The sequence below is a fragment of the Camelus ferus genome, chromosome 4, assembly GCF_009834535.1.
Source record: "Camelus ferus isolate YT-003-E chromosome 4, BCGSAC_Cfer_1.0, whole genome shotgun sequence".
NCBI classification, from domain to species: domain Eukaryota; kingdom Metazoa; phylum Chordata; class Mammalia; order Artiodactyla; family Camelidae; genus Camelus; species Camelus ferus.
The window spans coordinates 14,891,523-14,918,369 of NC_045699.1; the positions used below are offsets into that span (position 1 = coordinate 14,891,523).

Here is a 26,847-nt window from a genome sequence, read left to right on the forward strand (position 1 = left end):
ATTTTAGGGGATATTTTAATTCTTAAAATCCATGAGCCTAGATAACTGCAAAAGCTCTTTTCACTCTAAAATTCCCTGATTCTGTTTGAAGTTAATTTATTGGGCTAAGTTCACTAACAACTATTTAAAAAAAAAAGAAACCTAGTTTCTCTCCTCTACAATTCTAATAATATAAAATTAAAACATATATAATTTTTATATAACAATAATAGTGGTTCATATTTACTGTTCTCTGTGAGACACTCTACTCACCATACTAAGCATTTTACATGTATTATCCTGGCAACAACCTTATCAGATAGGTTATATCACTTCACTTGATAGATGAGAAACTGATGCTTATGGTGGCTATGTGACTTGCCTCAGCTCACATGAGTACATGGAATTGCTCAAAGTTACATATACAGTGATCAAGTTGAATATATTCCAGGGACAGAAAGATGACTCAATATTTGCAAATCAATCAATGTGATTCACCACATTTACAAAAGACAGAATAAAAATAACATGATCATCTCAACAGATGCAGAAAAAGCATTTGACGAAATTCAACTATTCACAATAAAAACTCTCATCAAAGATGGTATGGAGGGAACATATCTCAACATAATAAAGCCCATTTATGAAAAACCTACAGCTAACATCAAGCTCAATGGTGAAAAGCTGAGAGCCTTTCTTGCAAATTCAGGAACAAGACAAGAATGCCACTCTTACCACTTCTATTTAACATGGTATTAAAAGTCCTAGCCACACCAATCAGATAAGAAAAAGAAACAAAAGGTATCCAAATTAGAAGGCAAGAAGTAAAACACTCACTAATAGAGACAGATTACTTTATATAGAAAACCCTAAAGTCTCCACTCAAAAACTATTAGAACTAATAAATTAGTCTAGCATGCAGGACACAAGATTAATATATAGAAATCTGTTGCTTTTCTATACACTACTAATGAATTATCAGAAAAAGAAAGTAAAAAATTATAATAATAATCCTTTTAAAAACTGCATTAAAAGGAATAAAATACCTGGAAATAAACTTAACCAACACGGTGAGATACCTAGATTCTAAAAATGACAAAATACTGATAAAGAAATTGAAGATGATACAAAAAAATAGAAAGCCCATACTCTTGCACTGGAACAATTAATATTGTTAAAATGGCTATGTCATTCAAAGCAATCTACAGATTAAATGTAATCTCTATCAAAATGCCCATGACATTTTTTCACAGAGCTAGAACAAATAATCTTAAAATTCATATGGAATTACAAAAGACCTTGAGTTGCCAGAGCAATCTGGAGGGCAGGGTGGGGAAGCTGGAGGTATCATCTCCCAGATTTCAGATTATACTACAAATCAAAATAGCATTGTACTGGCACAAAAACAGACAAACAGATCAATGGAACAGAATAGAGAGCCCAAAAATAAACCTACAAACCTATGGTCAATTAATCTATGACAAAGGATGCAGAAACACATAATAGAGAAAAGACAGTCTCTTCAATAAATGGTGCTGGGAAAACTGGACAGCTACATGTAAAACAGTAAGATTAGAACATTTCTTTACACCATATAAAAATAAACTTAAAATGGATTACAGACTTACATGTAAGATCTAAAACCATAAAAGTCCTAGAAAAAAACGTGGGCAGAACACTCTTTGATGTAAATTATACCAATAATTTTTAGATCAGTCTCCTAAGGCCAGATAAATAAAAACAAAAATTAAAAATGGGACCTAATTAAACTAAAAAGGTTTCTAAAAGCAAAGGAAATCATCCAAAAAAAAAAAAAAGAAAGACAACCTATGAAATGGGATAAAATATTTGTAAATGACATCCAAACTGACATCCAAAATACATAAACAGTTCATACAACTCAATATTTTATAAAACCCCAACAATCCAATAAAAAATGGGCAGAAAACCTGAAAGACATTCTCCAAGGAAGACATACAGATGGCTAACAGGCACATGAAAAGATGTTCAGCGTCACTAATTATTAGCAAAATGCAAATCAAAACAACAATGAGATATCACCTAACACCTGTGAGAACGGCTATCATCAAAAGTCTACCAATAACCAATATTGGCACTAATGTGGAGAAATGGAACCCTCCTACACTATTGGTAGGAATGTAAATTGGTACAGCCACTACAGAAAACAGTACGAAGGTTCCTCAAAAAACAGAAAATAGAACTACCATGGACCAGCACTTTCAATCCTGGCTATATAACTGGAAAAACAAAACAAAACAAAACACTAATTCAAAAAGGTATATGTACCCCAGTGTTTCAGGCAGCACTATTTACAATAGCCAAGATACAGAAGCAACCCAAGTGTCCATCAACAGCAAATGGATAAAGAAGATGTGGTATATCTATATATATAATGGAACATTAGTCATAAAAAATAAAATTTTGCCATTTGCAGCAATGTGGATGGACCTAGAGAACATTATGCTTAGTGAGAAAGAGAAAGACAAATACTGTATGATATAATTTACATGTAGAATCTACAAAGTAATACAAATAAACATAGACAGCAAAAGAGAAACAGAGACACAGATATAGAAAACAAACTAGCTAGGTTACCAGTGGGGAGAGGGAAGGGGGAAGGGCCACAATTAGGATATGGGATCAAGACATACAGACTACTATGTATACAATATACGAACAATAAAGATACGTTGTATAGCACAGGGAATTACAGCCATTATCTTGTAATAAATTTTAATGGAGTATAAACTGTAAAAATATTTATTCACCATGGTGTATACCTTAAACTAATATAATATTATAATTCAACTATACATAAATTTAAAAAAGAAACCAACTCTTCAGGCCTAAAAGTAATATTTTAGAAAAATGTCCAGATGGTGCCATTCCATCAAACGGAGGCCTTCTGGTGTAATACGGAGAAAAAAATAGAACTCTTTATTCTGCCACTAACTAGTTATGTAGTCTCAGAGGAATTATATAAATTCTAAGAATTAATAATCTGAAAAATTCATAGTATAATTTATTCATAATGTGAGTGATTTATCTATTTTTTTCCTTTCAGTTTTACTATGAATTAAAGTTATGGAACATTTGAATCATTTCTTGATAATTCAGAATAATCTAAATGTTTTATACTGCCTTGATATTACATCTGAATATTATACTTACAACTATCATAGTATTTGCCATTTTATATGGAAGAGCACAGATCTGAAATGCTTTTGTTACAGTTTATGGTGTCACATTTATAAACACCATAAATTTTGCAACTGGACAAATGCATTCAGGGAGAAATACTTTACAAAGATACAAAAATAAAATTCTTTTAAAAAGCGAGTAAAGGTAAATGCATCTTATCTCACTGCCTTCTTCCAGTGGCAACTACCTATTAATTACTTAAATTTTCTAAAAGTCTACATATTTATAGAAGCATTTCAAGTAATTTGACAGTCAAAATAAGGAACTGCTGACTTTGTTTACTTTGCTATTCTTCAGGGTCTTTTTTTTTTTCTGAAATAGTTTTAGCACATCTGCAATTTAGTGTACTGTATAGCTTAGTTGCCTTTGTAGACCAAGGTCATTACTGTTTTAGTTATATGACATCATGGACCATGGACTACAAATATATTTTGTTTTCAGTAAAATATTATGGCATATTCCATTTTAATTTTGTGAACTATATGAGAGATATAGTGTACAGAAGAGGTCGAGAAAAGTTTTAAGTGTGGGATGGATTCTATTCTATAATTGGAGGAATATTTTGAGCTATACCCTAAGCAAGATCACTTCTCATTTGACATTTTTTGTACAACAATGGAGAAGGATGTTTGAGTCATCCATAAAAACGTAATAATGATCAGGTTGCTACCCTTTAAAGTCATGCCCTTGGGTTTTATTGAGGGTTGATGCAGGGAACAGCCATATGCAGATGGCTTCTGCATCAGCTATAAAATCATTTTTGAAGGCATTATCCATTTACATTATTCAGTGTTCCCTGTAAAAAAGACCTTGAGTGATATCCTTTCACAACATCACATCAGGAGAAAAATGTTTTCTGTAGAACTGATTTGCATCTTCTCACTGTTAATAAAAATCAAAGTTTGTTTTGTATTTTTGTCCTGGATGCCAGGAAGCTCAGAGTTGTATGTAATAATGATCCACATAACTAACTGAATTCTTATAGTTAGTATATTTGCCTCATACGTTTTATTTGAATTTCTATTTGTCTACCTTATTGTGGGTAGATTTCCATCATGATATGTCTAAAATCTCCTTGAGAATGGAAAGAGGATTGGAGGGAAGGGAGAACCATCCATATGTGCACACAATCATTTCAGTTTGGGCTTGCTGCAGCTTTTTCAAATTAGTTAACTATACTTGAAAACAAACACACTAGCTTTTTCACTCCTCAGAACCACTCTGCTGTTTCCTCCCAAACCTGTATGACCTACCGAGTGGTCTACCAAGGAGAAAGGAAAAATATGTGCTATACCAGGTGAAAAATAACAGTTTCTAGAAATATTTATTTATAAGAGCAGGATGTGGTTCCCTTTATGTATTATTCATCTAGATACTGATATCAGCCCTTCACTTCCTCTGGCTTATATCAATATAAATTATAAGAGTAAAACATTAAGGAACCAGGATTCTCACTCCAACCTTCTTTAACTGCATATCAACATCATAAAGCAGGATTTCTTGATTTTGGCTTCAAAATAAAAATGTCTGTTTTTTGAGAAATATTTACACCTGTGCTCATGCCCAGAAACCATGATAAAATTTATCTTGCATGAGAATCCAACTTTAGTTTTTTTTTTTTAAAGCTTTACAAGTGATTCTAATGTGAAGCTAAGTTTGAGAAACATCATAAAACTGGTTTGTAGGTGATTAATAAGAAATTAACTCCCCGTACTCACTTAACACCCAATCCCCTCATACTCACACAAACATACACATTACACTAACTTCTCCCTAAAATTACCTGATAGCATTGATTCCTTCTTAGCTCTTTATTCTTATCTCTTTAACTTCTATGACTCTGACTTTGAACTCTTTAAATATGCACGCAGTTTAAATCTCTCCCAAGTAGACCTCAGTCCTCATTAGAGGACTCTGTTACAGCTTTCTTCTCTAGCACGTACTTTCTCCTATTGTCTCAGACAGGAGTATCCTGCTCAAGCCTAAATTGGAATTTAATCATCTCCACTGATGACATGGCCAGCTTTGTAACTCAATGTGGAGAGGATGTAAGAAGGTGGTTGTTTACGGTAATTGTACAAAACTACAACTACTATCTAGATGAGAAGGGCAAAAGACAATCAACTCCCTAGAATTATTTTCTTACTATATCATTATGCAAACTCTGTCATAAAAATGGATTAAATGATTAACTCAACCATGGACCAAAGATTGCTACCAAGAAATACTAAGAATTCTACCCCATGCACTCATACTGCTATCTTATCATTAAAATTTAGTGTATAAAATAATGCTTGATTACTTTATTACAAACAGTGCTTCATACATAAAAGATTTCTAAAAATCTAGTTTAATATTCCTGGCAAATTTTGATAAAGTGAATAATTCCAAAAGCACAATATTATATTTTGGAACAGTTCACTCATCAAATATTACACAATGGCACCACATAACATCTCTAACTGAGTGTTTATGACAATTGCACTCAAAATAAATAGCTTCATATCAAAACTTGAATCACAGCTGGGAGCCAAATTAGACTGAAGGGCAGTTTGCAAGAATCTTTAAGTTAAATGTTCTTCCCAATTCTCTGCTAAAACTGCCTTTATCATTTTAATCCATGTAATAGTTCCACTATTATAAATTTATCAGCCAGATTATTATTCATATGCATGACATGCATAATTATAATTAATTTGCTGAAGGCTCATTTTGCTGCTTCTATTAACTATGATCCTATGGCTTTAAATAAATCAGTGAGAAGGAAGAAAACCTAAACCAGTGGAATATAGTAAACTAGACCAATTAAAGTGCATCACTCAAATGATACTCCTTGACGGTGCCAAGGAGATAACTTACTGGTATTCTGAACATCAGCACTGAATATAAAATGTAACTAGTGAGTCTAATGGTGCAAGATTTTGCCCTGTTCTCTCTTCGAGATCAATTTCTACAAAGAAATCATCAGACTGCAAGAAAGGAATAAAAGGGCTAAAATATGGCAATAAAAACACAATAAGCAATGTAAATTATGATTCCCAAGGAATTTAATTAGTTTTTTCAATTAAAATAAGATGAATTTTCCTTTCCAAAGAAATAAACAACCCCATCTCCCTCTCACCCACCAAACACAAAACAACAATAACAACAACAAAACACAATCCAAGTTATTAGATGCCCATTCTGATTAAGCAAAATGCAGTCATATACTGGAAGAAACCTGGAAATCTTACACATTTACACTGTCTCTTTCCTAACTGCTCTGTTTGAAAAGCAAAACTCAACTAAAGCAATTGTGGTGGGAAAAACCCAATATATCCTAAGAAACTGCAGGGAAGATCTTTGATAATTTATTGAAGACATTTTTGAGAGTGGATAACCTTTGATCATAAAAACAAATTTTCAAATAAATCCGTAACACTCTTCAGAGGGGAGAAAAAGTGAAGACTGTTTGGGGATATTAAGCAACACAGTGTTTCTGAACAATAGTCTCCTATTTCTGAACAAGTACCTCAGGGAGTACACCATATTATAGCCCCAAGCCATGCCTAAGTCACATTTTTAATGGTTGTTTGAATTGAAGTGTCCTCTATGAAAAAATGTTTCCTTGCATTGGAAATCAAATATAAATGGTACACGAACCAAGTTCCTCAGAAAGCTACAGGAATCCAGAGATTTTTTTTTTTTTTGGTTTGGTATGTATAGTTTAATAACTGGTTCAGAATCTTTGGACAATCTTCCTTCCAATACTATAAACCAATATCCCTGCTATCCCTATTACCTGCTACCACCCATCCCTGTTTTACCCATTGACTTGGAGTAATTAATAATAGTCCCTTAAACCATCTGAAGTGTCTTGGTTTAGAAAAAAAATTATATGGTGACCTTATTTATAGGGATCTCAATTAATTTTAAGAAGAAACAAAAACAAACTAAAAACACTTTTATCATATCTCCCTATGAGGTTTTTATCTGCTTTGTTCACTGATGTATCCAGAACCCTGAACCATTTCTGATACATAGTAGGTTCACAATAAATAACAATTGAATTAATGAATGAATCTCTAAAGGTAAAAAGCCAAACTGTGGCCCAAAGAGCTGCATTATTCATAAGAGGGCTGTCTATGAAAGGTCCTGAAAGAGTAACAATTTATGTAAGGATTTTAAAAGCTAACTGCATATTAGAAATTATAATAACATATCAACAACAATCAGAAAAGCTTAAAATTATCTTATTTCCTTTTAGAATAAATTAATACATTTCCCAGAGCAAGATTCATTTGTCCACATTTTTTTTTAAATTAAGACTTCTTTTTTTTTTGAGCAGTTTAAGATTCACAGCAAAATTAGGGAAAGGTACAGAGATTTCCAAAATATACCCTATCTCCACACATATATAGCATCCCACTTATCAACATCCCATCAGAGTGGTACACATATTACAACTGATAAATTTACACTGACGCATCATAATCACCTGAAGTCTATAATTTACATTATGGTTCACCCTGGTGGTCACACATTCCATGTGTTTCAACAAATGTATAATGAGATGTATCCATCATTATGGTATCATATAGAGTATCTTCACTGTCCTAAAAATCCTATGCTCCACATATTCATCCTTCATCCACTTAACTCCTGGTAACTACTGATCTTTTTACTGTCTCCATAGTTCTGCCTTTTCCAGGATGACATAAAGTTAAAATTATAAAGTACGTAGCCTTTTCACATTGGCTTCTTTCACTTACTAATTTGCATTTAAGTTTCCTCCATATATTTTCATGGCTTGATAGCTTATTTCTTTTCAGCACTGGATAATATTCCATTTTCTGGATGTACCACAGTTTATTTATTTACCCATTCACCTACTGAAGAACATTTTGGTTGCTTCTAAGTTTAGGCAATTATGAAAAAAGTCACTATAAACATCCCTGTGCACCTTTCTTTATTGACATTAAGTATTCAACTCCTTTGAACAAATCCAAGGAGTGCAATTGCTAGACTGTATGTTAAGGATATGCTTAGTTTTACATATTTTTTTTCAAGGCAAAGAATCAGTGAATACAATTAAAGAAGCAGATATTTAAAAGGTTAATGAGCTTTGCCTACTATAAGTCAGTTGATTTGATTACTTTAAAGTATGTCAAATAAAAGGATTATTGGGAAGGGATAGAAGCTCACAACTGGCAAAAATGAAGGATTTAAAATTTATGAATTTCCTATTTTCTTCTTCCCCCAAACCATGTTTCCATATCACTGTAAATATTTGAGATGGCAGTATTTTAAATAGCATGTTCATAAAATTAAGGGTTCCCCCTATCTTCTGTAGCAGTATCTTGATTAGAAGGACAGAAAAAAAGAAAAATAAAGTATTTGTTTATTAAGATATTTTACTGAATTGACCAAAAATGAAGGGAAATGAGATATCTCTGTTATTTTTGGAAAATTTACATACTTTGGAAAAGAAAAGATAATGGGAAATAAGGTAGTCTGTCTTTACCATGCTTCTTGGACTTTTGCTTTTCCATTGACTTCCCTTAAACTCCCAGGTTCTGAGTTGCCATTTACCCTGGCTTCCTGGGTCACTGTCTCAGTCTCCCCACAGTGGCACTCCAAAGTACAGCTTTTGTATTTGCCACCGATTTTCTCTTCTTTATAAGTATTATTATGTAAATAATGTTTATTATTATTGTTATTACTTAGAGAATATCACAGATATTAAGAATATAATTAAAATTTAACAATCTAGCAACAGTGGATTAAACTGTCACTGTGGGAGGGTAAGATGCTATTGAGTCTGCTTTTATTGCATTTCTAACTGGTGTCCTTTTTTCCACTGTTGTCTCCTTTAATCCATTCTCCACAAAGCAACCAAACTAAATGTTAGAAGCAAAAAAATTATCATGCAATTTCCTAGTTTAAAACCCTAAAACAGCTTGTCTTCCACTTACTTTGGATAAATTGCAAATATTTAACATGACTTAAAGAATTCAATTGATCTGGTCTCTGCCCACAGGAGTTTCATTCTGGGTCGCTCTCCCACATAACACCTTGCCCTCTTTCAACAAAGTTCTCTCTCCTATGTCTCCTATTTTTCCCTTCTATAGGACTAGTCTTGCCTTGAAGTTTTACTGGTACATCTTGCTGTTCATGTCTAAGCATCACTGCGACAGAGAACACCCTGACCCTGCATCCAAGCCAGATATTTCTGATACAGTTTCTTGGGATCATCTTTATTTTCCTTCACTGAATTTACCATAATGTGTAATTGCTTACTGTTAATTCTATTTACTGAGCTAAAAGTCTCATTTACTGAACTGTAAAACTCCATAAAAGTAGACACTCTCTCTATTTAATGTGTCACTATTATACCCCTTGTGCCCTGAAATAAAAGGTGATCAATATATATTTGCTGAATTAATTAATTAAACCACATGGTGCCAATGTAGGATATAAAACTATTCAATATTTCATTATTGAGCAGGGTGGATTTTCAATTTTGGGCCTGGATAATTTATAATGAATTTTCAAATAATCATAAGCCAAACAACTGACATCCTATGTACATTACGAAAAACTGGCATCTAAAGCAACAGATAAAATCAAAAGCAAAAATCTGACCAGCATTTTAATAAGGCATATATTTGCATGCATTTTGCATTTCATAAAATGAATCCTAAGGTATAAAATATGTTCAACAAAATGAATAAAGTCCAAATAAACTGCATATTAGCATTTATTTAAATATCATGAAAATTGGCCAATTTTGCACATTTCTAGTTTTCTAAAAATTGTTGCATGGTGAATTTCAAGACAGTACTCCAATAAATTCCTAATGGAACTTTTCTGCATGATAAAGTAACAAAATAAACCAAGGAGTAATACAATCTCTACAGGATATCTACCATAAAGATCATATATATGTAAATCCTTGAGAAAATATTAGTTCTAGAGAAAGTTGGCTCTTGTCTACAATTTAATGTTTAAAAATTTAATAGAGTATATTTTTAGGTGACTTTAAATAAAAATTGAAGCTAGTGTATACAAAAATAATTTTAAAGAAGAAGAAGATCATTCAATTTACTATGAAAAAGTTGTGATTTGTCATGTCCACACTAGGTACATTACTGAGCCGTCTACTGTATGATTTTTATATATATATACACACACACACACACAAACCTACATGCATATACACAAATATCACACACACACATACACACACATATATGTTCTTAAATAAATATCTAAGCTGGCAAGAACAAAAGATTTTTCGAAAAACAAACAGGGAACCTTAATTCAAAAAATACATGCACCCCAATGTTCAAAGTACCCCTATTAACAGTAGCCAAGACATAGAAACAACCTAAATGTCCATCAACAGATGACTACATAAAGAAGCTGTGGTATATTTATACAATGGAATACTACTCAGCTATAAATGATAATAAAATAATGCCATTTGTAGCAACATGGATGATCTGGAGAATATCATTCTAAATGAAGTAAGCCAGAAAGAGAAAGAAAAACATACGATATCACTTATATGTGGACTCTAAAAAAAAAAAAAAGCCAAACAAACTTATTTATAAAACAGAAACAGACTCACAGACAGAAAACAAACTTACAGTTACCAGGTGGGGAAGTGGGTAGAAAGGGATAAATTAGGAGTTTGAGATTTGCATATACTAATATACATAAAATAGATAAACAACAAGTTTATACTGTATAGCACAGGGAACTATATTCAATATCTTATAGTAACTTATGGTGAAAAAGTACATGAAAATGAATCTATGTATGTTCATGTATGACAAGCATTCTGCTGTATACCAGAAATTGACACAACATTGTAAACTGACTATACTTCAATAAAAAAATATATAAACTAAAAACAAACAAACAAAACTAAGTCAAGAAGGAAACCCAGAAAGCTCTGTTCTAAAGTTAGTTCTTGTCTTGAGATCATAGCTAAATGTCATAAATTTGATCTTCACTTTTCAGTTACTTACAGGACTCGGGAGATAAACAAGGCTTAGGTTCACTCTAGTTAAGCAGTTTAATAAGAGGAACTTCTATTAAATAAAGCATATCTATAGTTTATCTCTTATTGTAAAGGTGTAATAAGATTCTTTCCACTATCCTAGATGGACAAAATTCATCTAATAGGTTCTTACTTCTGATAGTCAGTTTTACGTGTCAACTTAACTGGGCTACAAGGTCCCCAAATATGTGGTTAAACATTAACTCTAGGTGTGCTGTGAGGATGTTTCTGGATGAGATTTACATTTGAATCAATAGATTGTTCTCTCCAGTGAGGGTGGGTCTCATCCAATCTGTTGGAAGCCTAAACAGAACAAAGGGTGGGGTAAGGAAACATTTGCCCTGTCTAACTGTTTTTGAGTTAGGACAATGGTCTACTGCACTTGGACTGAAATATACCCTACCAGATCTCTTGGCTTTCAGGCCTTTGGACTCGGACTAGAAGTTATACCATCAATTCCTTTGGTTCTCAATACTTCAGACTCAGACTGGAACTCTACCACAGGCACTTCTTGATCTCCATCATTCGAGTATGCAGATGGCAGATCGTGGAATATCCAGCCTTTATAAACACATGAGTCAATCCTTATAGTAAATCTTTATATATAAATAGGTAGATAGGCAGACATACAGATATAGCTATGTATCCAGTATAATAGGATTCCTCTTTCTCTGTGTGTGTGTGTGTGTGTGTGTGTGTGTGTGTGTGTGTGTGTGTGTGTGTATATTTTCTGCTGGTTCTATTTCTCTGACGAATGCTAACTAATACAGCACCAAATGAAAATCAGGTGCAAGTAGTTTAATTTGGAGGTGATTCCAGGAAGACAAGTGATGAGATGAGAAAAGCAAAGCAGAAAAGAGGGAAAGCCAATGTAGTTGATATTAGTAAGTAGTTCTGAGCAACTGAGGCTTCATTACACTAGTTACCTAAGAAACCCTTTGGAACATGCCTCAATATCATCTCAGTTGAGGGAAGGAATAATGTGGGATCAGTCCACTGACTCCCACCCCTAATGTTTGAAGATTTTTCTAGGGTATAAACTCTCTCACATAACTGAGTTTTACTTGCCTGACACCTAGCCAGCCCCTATGGTGTTGGGGAAAGCCTACAGCCAGAGAACAAGAGGAACCCAGTGATGTTAGCTGGGAAGCATCTAGCTGATGGAAATGGTCTTTATTGCACATGAACTAAGTTAGGCCAAGGGCATGTGGTGGGTCATGAATACAACATTGGCAAAATACTTTCTACAAAATTTACTACAAAAGTTTTTCCCAGCAGAACTGAACCTCCATCCCAAATATAAAATATGCAAATTTATAGATTAAGTTCAAAGGAATATAGTTTTCAGTAAATTTGTCAAAAAAAAAAGAACAAAATACACAATAAGCAGGTGCCTAGAAAATAAGAAGATAATATTTATAGCCTGAATATAAAAACAATGTATTTAATATATTTTTAAAAAAAAAAGAGGATGTCAAGCAAAACAAAAGTATAAGAGAAAAAAATTTCTAGGAAAATTTGAAAATGAATCAAGTATTTCCAAGCAAGAAAACAATAAAAATGAAAATTAGAAGCCCAAGGACTTGGCTTGTGATCAGATTTACCTTCTGACCTGAAACAACCAAAAAACACAATGCATGCATTAAACAACTATTAGCCAGGTATTAGACAGCAATGATAATGGACACTAATCCTTGAGAGATGAGAAACAAAAAAGGTGAGCCCTGCAATTACCCCAGCTGACTGCCTTGAACGAGTTTCCAGCCATAATGCACAAAGAGGAAAGTCAGGAAGATTCTGGCAAACTCCCTGAGTTAAAAAGTCATTTTGAGTTCAGGGGATAAAAGAGGATCGAGTTCTCAGGACAGAATACTAGAGAAGAGAGTTGCATAGAAAGGCAACCCTGGAAATCAGTAGAGCCCCTATAAAAAGAAGAAAAAGATGCACCAAGTAAATGCAAAACACTAGCAAGCTAATGTAGTTTTATTAATATCAGAGAAAATGATCTTAAAAGTGAAAGCACTACTAGAGACAGTCAGTATAAAATCATGAAAGATTCAATTTTTCAGGATGTTTTATGAGGTTAAACTTTTACGCCCCCAATACCACATACTAAAAAATATAAAGAAAAATTTACAAAACTGTAAAAAAAAAAAAAAATATATATATATATATATATACACACACTAATAAAAACAGAGATTGTAACTGATAACTTAGGACGACAAAACTTATTATAGGACATTAAAGGTTTGAAAAATTAAAGTCTTAATCTAATAGATAAAAAACTAGAAAGTACACCCAACAAGTGGATTATATATATCATTTTAAGTACAAATGAAATAATTTCAAAACGTGAAAATTTACTGTATTTTCTCACAATAAACAAATTTAAACTTCAAAAGTTTGAAATCATATAGAAAATACTATCTTGTCTGACAACAAAGTGATTAATTTAAAAACCAACAATAGATGGGGCAAAGGAGATATGTCATTGAAGATAGTTTGAATTTGAAGGCAATAAGAAAAAATTAATTAGAAGTAGATAATAAAATATATCAAAAATTATGGAATGCTGTTATGAAGAAAAGAAAAATTAACAGACAAAATGAGCAAAGCCCAAAAGTAGCTCTCTGAGTACAATGTAGACAAAACCCCAGCAAGTTTGAGCAAGTAACAACAAAAAGGCATATAAATGGGAGATTAGTAATGAAATGAGATGCATACCTACAAGTTCTGAAGGCATTAAAGAGATATCAAAAAGACATCATGAGAAAATGCATTAGAGATATCAAAAACACATCATGAGCAATTTTTTACCACTATATTTATAGATGCTGATGAAGTAGAAACATCCTGAAAAGGATTCAACAACAACAACAACAACAACAACAATAAAATTGACTTGAAAATATAGACACAGAGACCTGAATGACCATTAAAGAAACTGATCAATGAACTCAGAATGAAAAGCAAAAGCCAGAAATACTTTACTGTGTGAGTTTCATTAAGCTTCCAAGTATATACAAATTCTTCTAGGCTATAAAAAAAGAAGTAGCAGTTTTCAATTCATTTTAAGAAGTAGCCAATTATAAAATTTAGAGAAACTGCATGAGAAATGGAAACTAAAAATCAATTCAATGTAGAATCATAAATACAAAAACCTTAAATAAACTCTAGTAAACTGAACCAAGAAAGGTTTAAAAATGTCTATATCATGACAAATTGAATTTATTCTAGAACACATTTGCTCTAACTTTAGAAAATAAGTAATTTAAATTACCTTCAATTAACTTAAAAATAATAATCATATAATCTTTTAATTATAGACACAATTTCTTTGGAAAAATTGGTAACTATCCATTACAAAAGCTCTTAGCAAACTAAGAGTGAAAAGGCATTTTTTTAACTTTTTTAAATCAAGTTATAGTCATTTTACAATGTTGTGTCAAATTCCAGTTGTAGAGCAAAATTTTTCAGTTATACATGAACACACATATATTCATTGTCAAATTTTTTTTTGCTGTGAGCCACCACCAGATCTTGTATATATTTCCCTGTGCTATACAGTATAATCTTGTTTATCTGTTCTACATATGCCTGTCAGTATCTACAAATTTTGAAATCCCAGTCTGTCTCTTCCCACCCCCTGCCCCCTTGGCAACCACAGGTTTGTATTCTATGTCTATGAGACTGTTTCTGTTTTGTATTTATGTTCTTTTTTTTTTTTTTAGATTCCACATACAAGCAATCTCATATGGTATTTTTCTTTCTCTTTCTGGCTTACTTCACTTAGAATGACATTCTCCAGGAACATCCATGTTGCTGCAAATGGAGTTATGTTGTCAGTTTTTATGGCTGAATAGTATTCCATTGTATAAATATATCACCTCTTCTTTACCCAGTCATCTATTGGTGGACATTTAGGCTGTTTCCATGTCTTGGCTATTGTAAATAGTGCTGCTATGAACATTGGGGTGCAGGTGTCTTTTTGAAGTGGGGTTCCTTCTGGATAGATGCCCAGGAGCGGGATTCCTGGGTCATATGGTAAGTCTATTCCTAGTCTTTTGAGGATTCTCCATACTGTTTTCCACAGTGGCTGCACCAAACTGCATTCCCACCAGCAGTGTAGGAGAGTTCCCTTTTCTCCACAGCCTCTCCAGCATTTGTCATTTGTGGATTTTTGAATGATGGCCATTCTGACTGGTGTGAGGTGACACCTCATTGTAATTTGGATTTGCATTTCTCTGAGAATAGTGATATTGAGCATTTTTTCATGTGCCTATTGATCATTTGTATTTCTTGCTTGGAGAATTGCTTGTTTAAGTCTTCTACCCATTATTGGATTGGGTTGTTTCTTTTTTTCTTATTATGTCGCATGAGCTGCTTATATATTCTGGAGATGAAGCCTTTGTCAGTTTCATCATTTGCAAAAATATTCTCCCATTCCATAGGTTGTCTTTTTGTTTTATTTATGGTTTCCTTTGCTGTGCAGAAGCTTGTAAGTTTCATTAGGTCCCATTTGTTTATTCTTGTTTTTATTTCTATTGCTTGGGTAGACTTCCTTAGGAGAACATTTTTGAGATGTATGTCAGATAATGTTTTGCCAATATTTTCTTCTAGGAGGTTTATTGTACCTTGTCTTATGTTTAAGTCTTTGATCCATTTTGAGTTTATTTTTGTGTATGGTGTAAGAGAGTGTTCTAGCTTCATTGCTTTACATGCTGCTGTCCAGTTTTCCCAACACCATTTGCTGAAGAGACTGTCTTTATTCCATTGTATATTCTTGCCTCCTTTGTCGAAGATCAGTTGACCAAAAGTTTGTGGGTTCATTTCTGGGCTCTCTGTTCTGTTCCATTGGTCTATATGTCTGTTTTTGTACCAATACCATGCTGTCTTGATGACTGTAGCTCTATAGTATTGTCTGAAGTCTGGGAGAGTTATTCCTCCAGCCTCTTTCTTTTTCTTCAGTAATGCTTTGGCAATTCTAGGTCTTTTGTGGTTCCATATAAATTTTATTATGATTTGTTCTAGTTCTGTGAAATACGTCCTGGGTAATTTGATAGGGATTGCATCAAATCTGTAGATTGCCTTGGGCAGTGTGACCATTTTAACAATATTGATTCTTTCAATCCAAGAGTATGGGATATCTTTCCATTTTTTTAATTTCCTTCATCAGTGTTTTATAGTTTTCTGTGTATAAGTCTTTCACCTCCTTGGTTAGATTTAGTCCTAGGTATTTTACTCCTTTGAGTGCTATTTTAAAGGGGATTGTTTCTTTTCTTTCTTTTTCTGTTGATTCATCATTAATGTAAAGAAATGCAACTGATTTTTGAACGTTAATCTTGTAACCTGCTTCCTTGCTGAATTCTTCTATCAGCTCTAGTAGTTTTGTGTGGACCTTTTAGGGTTTTCTATACATAGTATCATGTCATCTGCATACAGTGACACTTTTACCTCTTCTTTTCCAATTTGGATCCCTTTTATTTCTCTCTCTTGCCTGACTGCTGTGGCTAGGACTTCCAAGACTATGTTGAATAGTGGTGGTGATAATTGGCAGCCTTGTCTTGTCCCAGATTTTAGTGGGAAGCTTTTGAGTTTTTCACCGTTGAGTTCTATGCTGGCTGTAGGTTTGTCATATATAGCTTTTATTATGTTGAGTTATGTTCCCTCTATACCCACTTTGGTGAGAGTTTTTGTCATAAATGGGTGTTGAATTTTATCAAATGCTTTTTCTGCATCTATTGAGATGATCATGTGGTTTTTGTCCTTTATCTTGTTGATGAGGCATTTTTTTTAATAAAAGCAAACTACATACTTATAGGTTAAATAATGATCATACTCATCACACTAAACACTAGATTGGAAAGGCAAGACAACATTATGATTTTAAAAATGACATGTGTGCTTACGTGGTAAATTCAAAATAAAGTATTGATTATTTTAACTAATAGGAGATTGTTATAAATTTGCTGAATAGTAAATTAGCACACAAAATCATTTGATTGTCTATATACTAATGGGACATTTAAAATATGTGTATGTATATGTATAAATATATGTATATTTAAAATACTTTTCTTAAATAGGAATAAAATATTAAATACATTGGAATAAATCTAGTAAGTCATACTAGATTATTATTAAGACTATTATGACATTTAAATTGAAATTTTATAGAAATATATTAAAGAAGACCTAAATAGGATTATGAATTACAATACATGTAATGAATCCATGTAATGTATGGGAGATTCAATACCATAATGATGTTGAATATTATAAAATTAATCAATAGATTCAATGTAATCGCAATCAAAATTCAATTTTTATTTGTTTATTTGTTCTATTTTTGTAGAACTTGGTACAAATGCAAAGTATTCCAAGATACTCCCAAAGAAGATCAAGGTGGATGTACCTGTCATTGAAATTAGGATTGTGAGGTACTGGCTTAGGGACAGGCAAACAGACTAATGGAATAAAATAGAGAGCACAGAAATACATGTATGAAAACATGATTTATAATACAAATGGTATTACCCAAAAGGGGGAAGTAGATGATCATTTCAATATATAGAGTTGTTGAAAGAATTGCTTATCCTTACGGTAAAAAGATGAAATTGTATGCTTACCTAACATTTGCGTGAAATTCCATTCCAGATCAATGAAGAACTTAAATGGGAAAGTTGAAATTAAAAATGAAATCCAATCTTCTTTTCTACTTGTCAAGAACCTCATAAACTGTACATTTTCTCTGGATACAAATATATTGCCCACTTTTTCTCAATAGGAAACCTTTTCCTCATGGTTTGTTAAGTCCATCAGTCCCACAGTGCTTCCTGAACTGTCTCCTAGAATGCTCCATTCCTTCTCTCCTATTCCCAAACCCAACCCATAATTTAATTACTAATTGTTCAAAAAACACTTTCTTAACAGGAGTCACCTTTCCCTTCTCCAAATTCAAACTGCATTTAATGCCTATACCAATATATGCCAATGCATGTACCATAAAAATCTCTGAGGGAAAATAAAGTGTCAAATAAGTATGGAAACCACTGCAAAAGTTGAGCTTCCTAGTAAAGATTCACAATGTGCATTATCACGTTTTGAAAAGCTGTGTAATTTTAAAAAACTGATTAACTTTGTAAAAGCAAACACTTGCCTAACTTATTTAGCCACAGAAACCTCTCTTTGAGGAGCACCTGGGGATCCTTCTTGGAATATATCTAATAACATGTCTCTATGCTTCTAGGGGATACACTCTGAGAACACTGCAATCCTACCAGGTAATCATAATGCTTTGTGTATATTTGGAAATTATAAAAGTTTTATAATTTCTTCATCTTCCTTATAAATCTTCTCAGAGGCAAATATCACACTAACAAATTAAAACTTCAGACAGGAAACAAAGTCATTTATATACTTTTTCAAACTGAATCTTCACACCATAATTTATGCTTTATTAAAAATTTATTTCATTGAAGAGGAGGTGAGGCCTACAACTTTTTAGAAATACCATTACCATGGTAAAGCTGGGTTCTAATAAGTATTGTTGAATTGAATGGTCTAGTTGGTCATCACTCATCAGGCCTATATAAATCCAAATCTGGAGTTATCTTAGAATCAGTAACATATATATGCATATGCAATCATAAATTGGTAGAATTCCATTGTACTAATCATTTTGGAACTCACTCTATTATTGGCCTATAATGGAAATTTGTGTCAAATATTTCTTGAGATAGGCAACTGGTATACTAAATACAGTAACCAGATATTGAAAATCTTTGTATTTACATGGAGAACTTTTTAAGAAGCAATATTTGCAGAAATGGAATTCAATAAAGAAAGATATTGAGAAACATATAAATATCAAAGATAAACATGACAACATTAAAGGTAATAGAGAAGTTAAAATTAAATCATAAATAAGTTTTGAATCATATATCTGAAGGTTGAGGCAATAGCTGTAATTGTCAGAAAACAAAGACCTCCCCCATTTTTCTTATTTCTAGTCTAGGCAAGTCCTACATATTGGAAATGTGGTTATATTCACTGTGAGAACTTAATGTCATTTTTCAAAGTCTGCAACTATCAGATATTATATGGTGTACAATGTAAACAAAGAGACTATCAGAACAGAAATCAAGAAAGATAAAACTATGTTATGCACATCTAAGCTTTTCTTCTGCTCACTATATAACTCATGAATGTATAGTTACATATTATAGGCTTATAGCCTTGTAAAGCTTTCATTATGGAGTTAAGAAATATTTATGATACTGATATATCTCTTTAACTATGTATCTACCTACCTACCTTTATTTATCATTGAGAAAAAATTCACCTACATATAATTTATTTAAGTTTGGCATTCTGGAGCTATGGAATATGTGAAAAGGATGTAAGCAAATACATAATGACACTGTATGTAGTACTGGCTTGTAACTTAGTTTCAAATCATTGACTGTCCCTTACTTTTGTATAACACTTCACAGTCTTTTTTATATTTGCATGGGCATTAGCTACTTTGATTAGTTACAAATTATTTTTAAAATGTCAAACACAGTAACTAATTACCTAAAATAATCAACAAGGTAGAGCAGAATGTCTTCCTTTAGCCGTGAAAGTGGTAAAGGAGAGACTCAGGAACATCAAGTGGCCTGTCAAATGCACAGAAATACTCTATGGTAAAGCTCCACTAGGAGACTTAGGTCCCGACAGCCAAACCCCAATTCCTCTGCATTCTGAAAAAGACATCCTGAGTAATGGAAATAAATTAATAGTAGCTAACATTTGAAGTACTGTGACAAGTGCTCTTGCTCTCTGACCCTCAGAGAGGTAAGTGTTAATCCCGTTTTGCAGAAAATGAAAACTGAAGCTCAAATATAGGGACAACTGGTTACATATACGAAAAAATTACGATAAAATAAAAATAGATCCTCTAAGAAGCAAACATGAAGATTTACCACATAAGGGATTTATTGGTGGCAACACTAGGAATGAAAAAGAGAAACTCATTGGGGGAGGTAGAGGGAGACATCAGGCTGTGATGAAGTCTGGGGAGAGCAGAGAAAGAAAGGTAGAGCTAGTAGGAAGGGTCCCCGCCTGCAGTTCAATTTTTAAAAGTTGAGCCAAGTCTATGGGGTGCCCTTGAGCTAAAGTCACAAATGGGCCTATCCTAGTATCCCTGCCATGCTAATTCATTAGGAAGTGTGTCCTCAGCACAAATGCAGTAAATTCAGAGTGTCCTCCCTTAGTTGCACTCCCAAGGTAGGAGATTTGAGTGACACATTTTCATTGTTACCACACCCTTGGCCTCACACAATACACAGAAATCATTTCATGGTTTTTGACTGAGGAAATAACAATAAAAGAAAAATAACAAAAATTTTAAAAGACAGTATAGAAAATATCTTTCTAGTTTTGGAGTAGAAAAATGTTCCTTAAATAAGGCCCACAAAATACTAACCATACAGGAAAACATGGATAAATTTGAATACCTTCAAATTAAGAATTTCTGTTCCTCAATAGATACTGTAAATGAATGAAACAACATGCTACACACTGAGCTAAGTAAGCCATGTGCAACACACACAACCAACTAAAATCTAGTACCAGGACCAATTAAAATAGCAACTACTAGGAATCTTAAATAGGAATTGCACAAAGACAAGGTTTGTGTGACCAATAGCCATATAAGATAGTTAAAACCACCTTAATAATTAAGAAGATAAAAACCAAAACCATAATGTGATGTTATAAACCTACCAGATTGGTAAAACATGACTGGCAATAAAAACACTCAAATAAAAGAAATGGGAAGGCCCACTGCTGGTGGGAGTGTAAATTGGTACATCTATTTTGGAAAGAGTCAGGCACTGATTAATGAAGTTATGGATTCACACACTATATTATCTAGCAAACTAACTCCTAGGTACTTATCTACATGCCAGTGTAGGTATATGTACAGAGCAGCTTTTTCTCCTAAGAGACAAACATGGGGTGAGGGGGTGAGGGCGCCCATCGACGAGAATACCAAATAATAAATCAGTTGTGGTATATTCATTCCACTAAGCCCAGGGCAATGAAGAAAATAAATGAACTAAAGCTATATATTCAACACAAACCAATCTGAAAAACATATTAAGCAGAAGCAGCAAATCACAGAACAAGAAGTCAACATGATTTTCATTGAAGCAAAGCAAAACTATACTGTACTGATAAGGGATTCATACATATAAGACAGAACTATAAAGAAAAAACAGAGGAATTAACACAAAATACAAAATTACTTTTGAGGGGAGGGGTTGAAAGCAGGAACTACAAAGTGGAGGGAGAAGCATATGTACAGTTTTTTTCTAAAAGGTTAATGAATACAAGTAAGTGCTTCATTATTTTTTTTCAAAATGTAAATACAAGCTTTACATTCCTATTTGTGAGTATATTTCACATAAGTAATGGTCAATAAAAAAAGTAAAACTCAGAAAAGATGAACAATTTATTCAGTATCACACAATTGATAAGGAATGATGGATTTAAATTCTCTGTGAATTGATTCCAAAACTTGGGCTCTTTCTACACAAATTGTCCATAAATTACTTTTCTCATAAATCTGCATAATTGTTGATTCCTTAACAGCACAGTCTTTGCTCAGAATGTGTATCTTAGTTACTTATAAAGGAACAAACTTGTTCTAAAGATCACATTTATTTTCTCTCCATAGCTGGAAACCACATTGCATCGAACCTCAAAGGGCAGTTGTCATTTGTAATATCTCCATCTCTACTCTCTCTTTTCCCAAAATATAGATAAACTCATGTCTCTTTCACCTTAGACAAATGTTCAACTATTTATTCTTTAAATTAAGCTAAATTGATCCTTTGCTTTTTAAGACAAACACAAAAATTTAAGAGAGAAAAACTGCAAAGAGCAAAAACAAGCCAGTCCTTCTGCTTGTAACACTCTCTCTACCAATCCCCTTCTTTTCCTATATTTCAAGTAGCCATCTCATGGTTAACCTTCAATAATTTTGCTAACATTTATTGAGCACTGAATGTGCCAAATGGTCTGTGCTAATATTCTCATTAAGTCCTCACAGAAACAATGTGAGATCATTACTTTCATACTTATTTTACAGATGGGATAATTGAGACTTTAAGGCACTGAGAGGCAGAAATGTGTCCAAGGTGCCATTGTCAGTAAATGATAAAGTCAGGATAGAAGATAGGCAGCCTGCCTCCAGAGATGTTAAACTTAACCACTATACCATGCTGCCCCCTCAATAAATCTAAGCATTCCATCTTTTCCACAGGACCTTCCTCTAGCTGCTTCCTCCAGGCTCCATCCCATTGGGTTAGCATTTCTTCCTACAGGCTCCCACACCACCCAGCAGTTATAACCATCATAGTGACAAACATAAATGTTGAAGGCATGGGCCCAGGAGTCAGACTGCCTGGAATATAATCCTTTCTTTGATATCTGCTTGATATATTTACTAAGTTTCTAGATAAACTGTGAAACAGATATACTTCAGGGCAATGGAGAGTTTTACATGAAATACAAAAACTTTAAGATACTAGTGAATGCCCAATTAAAGTTTTTCTGTTTTGTTTGTCATTCAAAAATACAATAGTCTTATGGAAAATAAAACTTATGGGTACCAGGTGGGAAAGGGGCTGAGCAGGGATAAATTGGGAGTTCAAGACTTGCAAAACTTAACTACTACAAAATAAACAAGTTTCAACTGTATAGCACAGGGAATTATATTCAACATCTTATAGTAATCTGAGTTTCTAGCCTGAAGATCTTGGAATCAAGTCTGTAATATCAACAATTCTCTAAATTTCCATATCACCAGTTTGCTCCACAGATTTTGGACTCACCAGCCCCCAAAAGTGCAAGTCAATTCCTTAAATCTCTCTGAATAGAAAGATAGATAGATACATACATACATACATAGGTACATAGATTAAATACCCTATTGGTTTCTCTGGAGAACCCTAATATAGTAGCATATAAAGAAATCATCCTAAGATAAATAGGCAGTGGACATTGTACAGCAAATAAAAGAAATCTCAATTTTCAGTGAGATATGTTCATTCAATAATTCAGTAATTCAATAAATACATAGTGAGCACTACCATTGTATACAGTATTGATTGATGAGATATAGTCATGTCCTTTAGGAGTTTATAATCTAAAGACACAGTCAAACTGCTAATCACCCAAAGGAAAGAAATTAGATAACAGAAATTATTGTAGCACAGAGAAGCATGGTCCAGGATCTGAGAAACATGTTTCAAAGAGAAGTCAAATTTGAAATGTACCAAAAGTAAGAACTGTTACACAAATGAATGGATTTATGGCAATTGACAGGGAAGAAATTAACTTAACCAAAGTGCTGAAGGTAAGAAACTGCATGGTTAGGACTGGAAACTTCTGGATCTGCTACTATAGAAACAGCTGCTCCACCAGTAACTACAAAAAAAAAAAAAAAAAAAGCAGATGAGGTCTCTAATTAAAGAGTATTGTTGACCAATTACAGAATAAAGAGTTTCTGCAGTTAGGACATCTGTTCTATTTGGTTTTGTCTTTCATCTTCGTTTCCCTGAAACTTAGCATAGATGCTGGTACACGTGAAGGCTCAATAAATCTCAATTTCATGTACAAATAAATGAAATATGTGAAAAAATAAAATGGATTTTAGTGGAAGGAGATTAGAGTAAATCTCCAAATGACAGAGACCAAGGAAAACATATGTACTGATTTAACAAGCATTTGTTAAGCGCCGAAAATGGTCTAGATACTGAATAAAGCATTCTGTGAGGGACTGGTAATTTGGTTGTAAGCAAGAGAGATGGGATCTCTATTACAAAGGAGCTTAATTTCTAATAACAATGAGGATGAGAAATGGAAAGTTTCAGGGAAGCATAAATATAGTACATTTTTCTTTAATCTCAACTGGGTAGGGATTTCCCACTTCCTTAGGAAAAAAGGGTTGGAGACACAAATTAGTTGGACAATGTATTTAGCTGTAGATTTTCGTGCTATTTAGCTACATGGTAGATTTTACAAAATTCTTTATACACTGTGATTACAGCCAAGCTCAGCTTATCTTTTTGGTGTAATTATCACTGTCTGAGATACACCACTTTTATTTATTAGTGTGGATAGAATTAGGCCACATTAACCTTAGTTGGCAGTTTTAGGCAAAAATCTGGCACCCATGGTAGACAGGTTTGACAACATATATTCCTTACAAAACGAAGGCTGAAAAAACCTCTTTCTATATGATGTGGCCCATATTTCACACACATCAGCATCTGATTTGCCTTTTATAGTGTTTTATATCCTTTGTAAGCTCAATACTCTCATGTAGACTGAGGTTCCCATGCCCTACTCTGGAAACTTAATAAGATGTACAGTCTGCCTAGATCAAAAGATACATAAGAACTGTATATTCATGATATTACAGCAGTTCTTTAATGCCTATATCTATATGTATATATTGTTTTTTCCTGGAAAAGCTAAACTTAAAAACAGTTTTGTTTTATTTTATTCCACAAACTTATTTTTACATTGCAACTTGCACGGAAAGAATGGAACTAATTACTGCAAGAAAGAAATTCTATAATGTGGTGCTTCCTTCCTGTTTCTCTCATTTAATGAACATATTTCCATTTTAATTTTTCTTCTAACATGGTTAAACAAGCACCCGCAGATCTATCACCTTATTTTTACTCCACAAAGAAATCGAGATACAGAGTGGCCAAATCAGTTTTCAAAGTCAAACAGGTTGTGTGCCTCAGAGGAAAGAAAGAAAGATCAGTGGAGCAAAGGACGCAAAAAACAAATTTTTGCCTCACATTGACCTAACAATTAGAATCTATATCAACTAATCTAACTGATGAAATATATCCTGAGCAGTAAAAGGTAAGGTTGGACAAGTTAGAAAAAGATTATTACATAATACAGTATGAGAAATTCCAAAAACAGTATTTAGGAATGTTTCTGCATTAGTATAAAGAGTCCCATGAAAGGGACATCAGTAATTCAAACACAGAATCACAAATAATTTTTTAAAAGGTTGATGAATCCATAAGAAGAAAAGAGAGTACTTGCATTTATTTAATCATATTTATTAAAAAATAGCACAAGTTCATATATAAAATTCAATTGCACTTATATATACTGGCAAAAAAGTAGAAAAATTATTTTTATCCTAAAATATCATAAAATATGTGAAATTCTTGAGGATAAATTTTAAAAAAACATGTATAGATGTACAATGAAAACTATAAAATAGTTTCAAGAGAAATGAAAGATAATCTAAATAAATGGGGAGATGTACCATGTATTTGAAGTAGAAGACTCAATATTGTTAAGATGTTATTTTCTTAAAAATTTTCTAAAGAATCATGGTAATTCCAATCAAAACTGCAAAGTCATTTCATAGAATTTGACAAGTTGATACCAAAACATATGGAAATGCCATACATCTAAAATAGCCAAAGTAATTCTGGAGGAAAAAATAAACAAAATTAAAGAACCCTAACTACCAGACTCCAAATTTACCATAGAACTACATTAATTCAGACAATGTGAATTGGAGTAAGGATGGACATGCAAATTAGTGAAACAGTAAAGAGAGGACATAAATAAATTCACACATAGATTGATTGATTTTGACAAGGTAACAAGGTATTTCAATGGAGAAAGGGGCTGGAAAACCTAGATGTATATTTGAAAAAATTGATCATTATTTTTGCTTGCAGAAAAAATTAACTTAAAATGGATTATAGACAGAAGACAATGTTTATGACCTTGCAGTGGACAAGATTTCTTGGATAGATTTTAAAAATTCATAGAGAAAAAATTATAAATTGGACTTCATCAAAATTAAAACTTCCTCATTTTTAAGAGATTTTCTGAAGATAATGAATAATAGAGACTTCAAAAAATTATATATATGCTATACATAAAATATATATAATATATAAAAGTGCTAATACCCAAAAATAAGACAATTTTGAGATGAGTAATTTGAACAGACATGTTTTAAAAGTCGATATACAAAAGGCCAAGAAACACTTAACAAGTACTCATCATCATTAATTAGCATGGAAATGCAAATTAAAACCAAAGTGACATACCATTACATATCCATTAGAATGACTAAAATTACAAATAATGTCAGTAACAACTATTGGTAAAAGAGCAGCTTGAATTCTCACAGACCAATGATGAGAATATAAAATATGTATAACAACTTTCGATAACATACTGACAGATTATTATAAAGTTCACATTTAGTTATCTAAGACTATTCAGTTTCACTCCTGAGTATTTGCAAGAGAGAAATTAAGTTACATGTCCAGAAAAAGACTTGTACAGAAGTGTTCATAACAGCTTTATTTATAAAAGCCCCAAATTGGAAACAATTCAAATCTCTTTATTTTTAGAGGCTGAAAATAAACTGTGGTGTATCTAGACATCACAGAATACTACACAGGAATATAAAGGAATAAACTACAGAATCACGTAACAATATAGATGAATCTCAAAAAGACTATGTTTAGGGAAATATGCCACACAAA

General features: G+C 32.8%; 1 long non-coding RNA gene across 1 annotated transcript; it reads left to right on the forward strand.

Annotated features, from left to right (window-relative positions):
- The first annotated feature begins 1,975 nt into the window (after positions 1-1,975).
- LOC116663382 lies at positions 1,976-20,098 on the forward strand. The gene is made up of 3 exons (XR_004319627.1): positions 1,976-2,071; positions 13,278-13,282; positions 20,086-20,098. It is a non-coding gene; the product is annotated as an uncharacterized LOC116663382 (long non-coding RNA).
- Positions 20,099-26,847: the final 6,749 nt, after the last annotated feature.